The sequence below is a fragment of the Phaseolus vulgaris genome, chromosome 6, assembly GCF_051622355.1.
Source record: "Phaseolus vulgaris cultivar YP4 chromosome 6, ASM5162235v1, whole genome shotgun sequence".
Lineage (NCBI taxonomy): Eukaryota > Viridiplantae > Streptophyta > Magnoliopsida > Fabales > Fabaceae > Phaseolus > Phaseolus vulgaris.
Window position 1 is genome coordinate 15221782 of NC_143503.1, and position 9622 is coordinate 15231403.

The window sequence follows — 9622 nt, forward strand, 5'->3', positions numbered from 1 at the left end:
ACATAAAGTAGAAAACATAGATTTAAGAAACTTTTATATACCAATGAGCTCAGAGTGTCAAATAAGCATTAATAACAACATTCATCATTCACTAGTAGACATAATGTCCAAATTCTCAACATGACCAATAAATGTTTTGTGCGGTAACCCTTTTGTTAAAGGGTAAACAATCATAAGATCAGTGCATTGACACTCTATATTTCTGAACTTCCTCTTTAGCGACAAAGTATTTCAATTCCATATGTTTAACACCTTTCAAATACTTGTCGTTTTTAGAAAAGAAGACAGTTGTGAAATTATCACAATAAATTCTCAGCGGCTTGGCAATACTGTTAAACATTCCAAGTCCTGAAATACAATTTCGCAACCAATTAGCCTGAACTGTAGCCTTAAAGCATGCCACAAGTTCAACCTCAGTGGTGGATGCAACAATGCCTAACTGCTTCACACTTTTTCATGGAATCGCTCATCTGGTTAAAAGATACACATAACCAAATGTGGACTTTCTTGTATCCATACAACCAACAAAAATTGAATATGTACATCCAATCACCTCAAGATGATCAAATTTCCTATACGTAAGCATGTGATTCTTTGTCCCTTGTAAGTATCTTAAAACTTTCTTTGCATATTTCCAATGATCTAAAACAAGAGGGGGGGGGTGAATTGGTTTTGAAAGATTTTCGCAAGTATTGAAGGTAGAATAAAAGGCCATGAAGAATTAATCAATGGAAAATTTGTCCAACCAAATATAAAACTGTTTTTAAGCTTGATGCAGAAAATCAACCGGTTGTTTTTACGAAACAATCAGTTGTTTTTGTTTTTATCAGCACTTTATAAAACAAAGTTAAAGCAGTTTAAAGAGTGTAAGGATAGAGAGATTCACACAGAATGTTTATACTGGTTCACTCAACACCTGAGCTACATCCAGTCCTCAGAAACCACTGGAAATTCACTATGTAATCAACCCTAGATTACAAGCTACACACACCAAGAATGATGATCTTGAACCCCTCAAGAATACACACCACTCCTTGGCAAAAACCACACCAAAAATGTTGATCTTGATCCCCTCAAGAACACACAACACTTCTTGGCAACACCAGTACAAAAATACAGTTATCAAGAAGGAAGGGAATAGAATACACCTGGATAAATCACAAGATCAAAGATCAAAATACAAGACCCAATTCTATTCCACACTTGAGATGATCCAAAAACTCTTTGAAAACTTGAAAACGTGTTTTTATTGATATCTCTCACTTTGTTAATGCATAAAAGCTTAAAACCACATTTTTATCTTTCAATCAAATGGTTAAAACAGAAAAACCACTTAACAAAATTCTGTTAAGATTTTCATAAAAATAGTCGGTTGATTTATCGAAATAACCGATTGATTTTTTTTTACAACAAAGGAAGAGACAAAGCTTTTCCAAATCATTTTAAAATCCACTAAGTGTCAAACATCTTGTTGATTCGAAATTTCAACCTGTTGAAATTTGTTTGACAACAAAGACAAAGACAAAGCTTTTCCAAATCATTTTAAAATCCACTAAGTGTCAAACAAACCGTTGATTCAAAATTTAACCCTGTTGAAATTTCACTTTCTTTTAGAAAACCCATCTTTTTCAAAATGTTAAAAATTCAAATGAAATTCGATCATCTTAAGAAGTGAATTAACAAGTTTCAAACAACTGGACACACATACACAACAACAAGGTCTTCAAGCTTTCCACTTGGATTTGGAGACATCAAAGCATCTTGTTCAATAGTATCTACCAAGCATACCAACTGTAAAGCTAATATCTAGTCTTGTACATGTTTGAGCATACTCAAACTCCCAACAATAGATGCATAAGGAATATTCTCCATCTATTTCTGTTCCAAATCATTCTTTGGACATTGCATGAGACTAAATTTGTCTCCTTTCTGTATTTGAACAAGAGATGATGAACATTTATCCATTTTTAATCTCTCTAAAACTTATTAAATATATGCTTTCTGAGACAAGCCTAATAGTCCTTGTGATCTATCATGGAATATTTCTATTCCTATCACATAGTATGCCTCACCCATATCTTTCATTTCAAAGTTATTAGAGAGAAACTTCTTAGTCTCGCTTAATAGACCAAGATCATTAGTTGCAAGCAAGATATCATCAACATATAGAATTAGAATTATAAACTCGTTTAAGTTTACACACCATGTGTTCCTTTCCTTCTTCAATGAACCCCACTGGTTGGTCCATATAAATATCCTCTTCTAAATTCCCTTTCAAAAGGCAGTTTTGACATTCATCTGATGCAACTCAAGATCATAATGAGCTACTAATGCCATGATAATTCTAAAGGAATCTTTCTTAGAAATAGGTGAAAATGTTTCCTTATAATCAATATAAACAATGTCATCTTTTTGAGTAAAACCTTTAGCAACAAGTCGGGCCTTATAACGTTCTATATTGTCATGAGAGTTGCATTTAGTCTTAAAGACCCATTTACACCTAACTCTCTTACATCCTTCTGGCAATTTCATAAGGTCCCATACATCATTATGTGCCACTGATTTAAGCTCATCTTTCATGGCATCTAACCACTTATAAAAATTATCACCATTGATGGCTTTTGAAAATGAAATTGGGTCATTATCATTGCTAAGTTATTTTCTCAATCTTGTAGATAAACCACATAATCATTCGAAATAGTAGACTTTCTTTCTCTTTGAGATCTGCTTAATATTATTTCGTGTGGTTGTTCTACTATAGGTTCATTGTTAACCTCATGACCATTAATTTGTTGTTCTTCTTCATCATTGAGTGGTTCAACTATATTAGGAACAATAATACTTGAAGTAGAGGTACTAGTTAAAGGAATTTGTACTCTAACTTCCTTAATCTCCACATTTTGTGAAACTTCACTCTCACCAATTTCACCATTTATAATGAACCATGCATTTCTAGTTTCAACAATTCTTGTACTATGGGTAGAACAGTAAAAAATATACCCTTTTGACTTTGTTGGATAACCAATGAATTACTTAACATACTCCTAACTATATCCATTAATGTTCGATTACACCTTTCTAACACACCATTTTGTCTGAAAAAATAGTGTTTGAACCTTTACTTTTTTAAATCAATCTAATTATTTTGTCTAGAAGCAAACAAGAAAATAAATTCTCCAATTTTTGTGGTGCATAGCTTTAAAAAATATACGACAGTTAAGTATTAAGTTTTTACTAGTTGATATGTTTTGATAATGATAAATATAGCTATGATTTCTTTAATTTTTTATGAACATTTTAATATGTGGTTTATAAAACTAAAGTACTAATAAACAAGTGATTTTGACAATGTTCAAAATATCTATATTAATACAGTATCAATGTACATTATTTTGTCATAAATTTTGTATGTTTTCTTATAACTTATTATACTTAAAAGAAATGCAATCTTTCATATAACCTTGATTAAAAAAAATAAAGTATTATTGTTTAAAAGATCAAAATCCAACACAAAATAATTGGACTAAAAGATTACACGCTGATATATTTGTCAAACTTTGGATTTTTTCAATAATAAATTTCTACTACTGTTTATGTTTATGGTTGTTTAGTATATATATATGAATATATCATACTTATCTATCTTAGAATATAAAAATATAATAAATATTAAAAGTTATTTCCTTTATAGTTATTTATAGTTATGTAAGTAAAGAGATGTAAAAAGTGATTTCTTATTTCAAAAAGTGAAAGAAGAGTATACAATTTCTATGAAAGGGTTAAATATATTTTTTTGTCCATGTTTCTAGCATAGACGGTATCATAATATTATAAGATTCACATCAAATATGAAATATTTTAACATTCTAGTCCAAACTATAAATCTATTTTCCATGTAAAAACACAATGACCAATTCCAATAATTTCTTTACTATAAGTTCCCAAGAGGTCTAAAGTTTGGACTAGGGATGAAAATCAATTTTGCATGAATGTATAGGGACGAAAAACATATTTAACTCTATTTTAAATAAAAGGTAGAAAATATGTTTTCTTTCTTTCAATTAAAATGTAAGACATTTAGTATGGATAAAGAATAACTCAGAAAAAATTTATTGGAAAACTATGTGGAACAACTAAACAAGTCCTAGACTCTTTATATTCCACGCAAAAACATTATTTGGAAAATTGTGTGCACCAACCAAACAAGTCATAAACTATTCTTATTCTCTAGTTAGCTTTATTATTTTATTATTTAACATAACTAATACTTTAAATACAAATTTCTAAGAATTGTCTAAACCATTATGAATTTCTTATTTGAAGAATGTTCTAATGAATCATGTCTTTGAGTTTTATAATTTTACAATGTAATTTGCTTATACACTTGTATTTTTATTAGTAAGTGGCTTATATTTTTCTTAGAAAGTGGCTTTTATCAATTCTCTTGCTACAAAAAATACAACCACCGTACTAACTTATCTTATAGGGTTCACCATTTCAACGTTTGAGTGTTTATTATTATTATTATTATTATGGTTTTGAATGTAGATAAGAGAAATTACGTGGGAGATCGTAAAAAACTTTGTGACTTGGTGGAGACTTTTTTTTCCATTTAATTCGTCTTATTGTAACCTAACTTAAAATAGGCATAATGAATCTTACATGATCTCTCATGTTCATAATATTTTAATTGATAAAACCTTCATTCGGTATTTTACCTTAGTTGTTTCAAGATGCTAAACTGTAATCATAAAGCAACTTGTAAAGGAAATCGAAATGAAACATTAAAAAAGTAATTTTATTTTCTTTGAATATATCAGTGTCGATTACATAAAGTCATATTTATATAAGAAAATGTTGGATGATGAAAAACTTAACAAGGAAAACGACAAATGCAATCTTCTATGGCATTACACCTTCCACTAGCTAAGTTTCCATGCTTTCTGACACAATCACTGTCACACTTGCTTTCTTGACAATCCTCGTTCAACTTCTCATCACACCTTCCTGCTTCTACTACTTTCATTGGTCCTTCATTTTCTACATCACAAACACAATATTCAATACTAAACCACCAATCCCAGCTTCATAGATTTATTCATAACAAAAGAGAATTTAAAGGATTAGTAAGCACAAATTAATGAGTAGATCAAACAAGGAAAACAAAACATACCAATATCAATGGCAAGAACAAGTAGCAAGATCAAAACTGAAGTGATGAGCTTCATGTTAAATGATCTTTGAGTAATGTTAAGTTGGTGACTCTCTTCAATACTCCAAAATATCTTTTTAATGTGTTGGAGTGAAGTTTTATTGGGATATATATACTAACATTATCACACATATTCATAAAAGCAATCAATTTAGTTGATTTTTTTAAAAAAAAATTAGTGCACTCTATTAATGTTAATTATTAATTATTATTTTTTCTTATTATTCATTAATACAAATCATAAATACTAAAAAAAAAAGGTAAAAATACTAATATACTAATACTAATACTAATATATTAATATATTAATATATTAATATATACTAATATTATAATATTACTAATATACTATATACTATACTAATACTAATGCATATACACATATTAGATATAATTGTAAATGTTGACATCTAATTCATTAACAATGTACATGAACAAACTAATATAAAAAAAAGTACAAGACCACAAAAACATTATTAAAAAATTATTTTAAAAAAATAATTATTAGTCATATATTGAGTAAATTAAATATTTTTTTTAAAAATTAAAAAATTATTAATATATAAAATAATTTTTATTATTAATAAATAGTTTTAAATTTATATCTAGTTAATTATTAAAATTAAATAAAGTTTATCTTCCTTCATAATCTGATTATTTTATTATTTACTTTTATAATTATGTTTTGTTATGCATGGAAAATGGTGACTTAAATTTTGATACTCTCGTTATTGTGAGCTTTGTCGTTTGTTGCCGTAAAAAAGATTATTAAAGTAAAATTACTATTTAATAAATGTGACTGTTACTTCCTTTTGCTGCAATTTTTTTTGTCTGGAATAAAGATAATTAAGATACAATTAATATTTAATAAATGTGATTGTTACTATCTTTTCTACATATTTTATTGGTCGTTTCCTTTTATTAATGAAATTTCAAATATAAAAAAAAGAAAATAATTCCTACTACACAATTTAGTAAAAAAAAAAATAAGTGTGAAAATAGAAAGTTGTACATATCCCAATTAGGATCAGTTACATTCAGATCAATAACCGCTCATTTAATATAATATTTAAAGGCACATAAAAATAAGATAATAACTGCCCATTTAATATTATATTATGTATTATATTTAATATACATAAATCAAACCATAAACCGGTTATAAGTTACTAGCGGTTATAGGTTACTGTTATAAAACTCATTTATATCTCTTGATAATCACTCAATGCTTTTATTAATAGACTGATTCGAACAAGACCTATAAATAGGTGATGACTTTCTTAGTAAGGAGATCTCTTCCTACCTGGTTTTCTCTTTCTCCTTTCCTTTGTCACTTAACTTTCTCTCCCAAATTTAATCTATTTTAAAATTAAAATTTGATCGCGCTACTCTTAATTGAGGCTAGAGATCCTTTATTTTCTATTTTTTTTAGGATTTAGTCAAAAAATATTTGGTGGGATCAATTAAGAGATAAGTAATCCTTTCAACCTATTTTGACGATTTCAAAATATCCACATTAATACAATACCAATGTACATTATTTTGTCATAAATTTTGTATGTTTCCTTATAACTTGTTATACTTACAAGAAATGCAAACTTTCCTACATGACCATGATTACAAAAATAAAGTATATAAGTTTACATAAGCACGATTTCAGAGTTGTGTCATTCTTAAAAGATTCCTTTGATTGTTAATGAAGCTCATGGTGCACATAGTTTACGCACTTATGTTTTATAAAGTAATTGTGTTTAGAGACTCTCTCTTTTTTTTTCAGTTAATTTGTCTTATTGTAACCTAACTTGAAATATGCATAATGAATCCTACATGGTTGTCTCATGTTCATAATATTTTAATTGATAAAACCTTCATTCGTTATTTTACCTTAGTTGTTTCAAGATGCTAAATTGTAATCATAAAACAACTTGTAAAGAAAACTAAAATTTTTATTATTAAAAAAAATACAAAAGCATTCACGATAGACCAAATAAAAAATTGTGGTAAATTAAGAAAATCCAAATTCTATTACTTAAATCTGGTCTTTACATAATTATTGACTAATTAATACAAGAGATTAATATTTCAAACTACTCTTAGAGAACTTTCAAGAAGATAATAATTACAACTTTAATACTTCTCGTCATCCCTTCTTCGTTCTTTTAGTATACTTTAGATGCCTTCCCTTCACGACCTCTCAATTTCTTCTGACAGTTTGATCTTAGCTCTCTCAGGCATGTGGGTGTACCTACAAGGTGCTCTAATGATAAAGTAATAATCGATTTGATTAAGAGATAATCTATAAAAAAAAATACTCCACTTTTTTTTATTGGGCTTTTACTTTTTGTACTTTATATTTATTGAGTTTATTCTTAATATTTTAGGCTTAACCTTTGGGCCTTGGTACAATATTAAGGCTGGTCATTATTTCACATTTTCCTATTTTATAATTAAAGTGTTTTGATCATTATTAATCACATTGTGTTTGGTAGAGCGAGAGTTTCTTGTAGTTATGGCTGTTGATCAAGTGTGATCATGTGCTTTGAAGAATCCAAATTCAAGGTGTTTGATAAAAGGCTGATGTTGTTGTTGTGTTTGGGTGGGATCTGGGTAGAATAAAGTGTTTTGTCAAATCAACCGGTTGTTTTACTCTTAGGAGTTTTGAAAATTGGTTTGGTTTGGTTGAAAATCCTAACAGAATTCTGTTTTTGAATGGTGAATCTGGTTTAAATGTTTTCTAACTGAATACGCTCCTTCATTAATTGCTTCGATCAATCTTTGGAAAATATAAATGGTTTGTTTATGTTTTCAATAAGTAAGAAACAATTTTGAGAAATTCAGTTTGACAGATTTGATTCTAAGATTTCAAGATTCACATCAAGCTTTGGGTTTTCAAGAGAGAGTGAAATAGGATTGCAATTGTATTCAATTCATATTGTATTGTGATCAGGTGTAATTCTTTCTAAACCTATTGTATTTATGGTAGTGTGTTGCCAAGGAGTATTGTGTGTTCTTGAGGTGTTCAAGATCAATACTCTTGGTGTGGTTTACCAAAGGTAGTGTGTTTCTTGAAGGGTTCAAGATCACTACTTTGGTGGTTTGGGTTTTGTAATCTGGTTTGATTGCTTAGTGGATTACCCAGTGGTATTCTGGGGACTGGATGTAGCTATTGGCTTAAGAGTGAACCAGTATAAACTGTTGGTGTATTTCTCTCTTACCCTGAACTCATTTAAATTCTGTTTTAAGCTTTGTTGATATAAACAACCGATTGTTTCGAAGAAACAACCGATTGTTTTTTTGTTGCTTTGTTGTATAACTGCTTAAATTCTTGGCTTACTTGATTTCTGTTCTAGATTTACACAAAGAATTTTGTTAAACCTGTAAAATTTTTCAAAAACAGCTCTTAAACAATTCACCCCCCTCTCGTTTAAGGCCATATATTCTAACAATGGCCTATCGACGTTCTGGTCATATAACATAATGATTTTTATTTGTTCTAGACACGAGGACTTTGTAATAGTCTTCCCACATGAGTGCCTTGTGAAAGAATACTTAGTGATCGACCAAGAGTGACTTTAGTAAAGAATATTTGATTGGAGTTAGCTAGTAATTATTATGGATCCAAAATATACTCAATGTTAGTCAATAATAACTTGATCAAAGAATACTCATTTGTTCTTCGTATCGGTAACCTGCATAGTAGAATTTGATTGGTTGATCAAATAATATATTATTAAAAGATAATATCTTTATAAAGTTATATACATAAATGATTATCATTTTAAATGTCGACCCATGTTAATTAATAAAAAAAGTGTTGGTCAAATAAATTATTTTTAATAAATATAAAAATGGTATCAATTGGTTTTGCAATTCTGGTCCAATTTGGTAACTATACTTAATAAAAATTATGTACTAAGATTTGAATTATTAGAAGAGAGAAAAAGAAGGAAATGTTATGTAGAGGAAATAATTTCTATATGATCATGAATTTAGAGTATATCATTTCTATTATGTGGATCGTTTAAACATATGTCTTACATTTGTAAGACGACGCATACTATGGTAAGCATAAAGAATATTCTCTGATGATGTAAAATATATTACACAATACAAAGATGAGAAATGACATGAATGCAAAGTTGTCGGTGTATATTAAAATATGGAAAATGTTATACCAACTGTTCTCGAACTAGGTTGGGGACTGTGAGAACTATTGTCTTCGAATGTCGCTCGGTCGGTCGTATCTCACTTCCTCCTTCGGCTCTCCTTGCTGGATGACTCCTCAGGCGGGTGGGGTACCTGCAGATGGCACTCCAACGCTCAAGTCAGTGGGGTATCGTATTCGGCTGGCTGGAATACTGTAGATAATGACGTACCTTGTTCCTTGGAATGCGTGATATTTATATTACC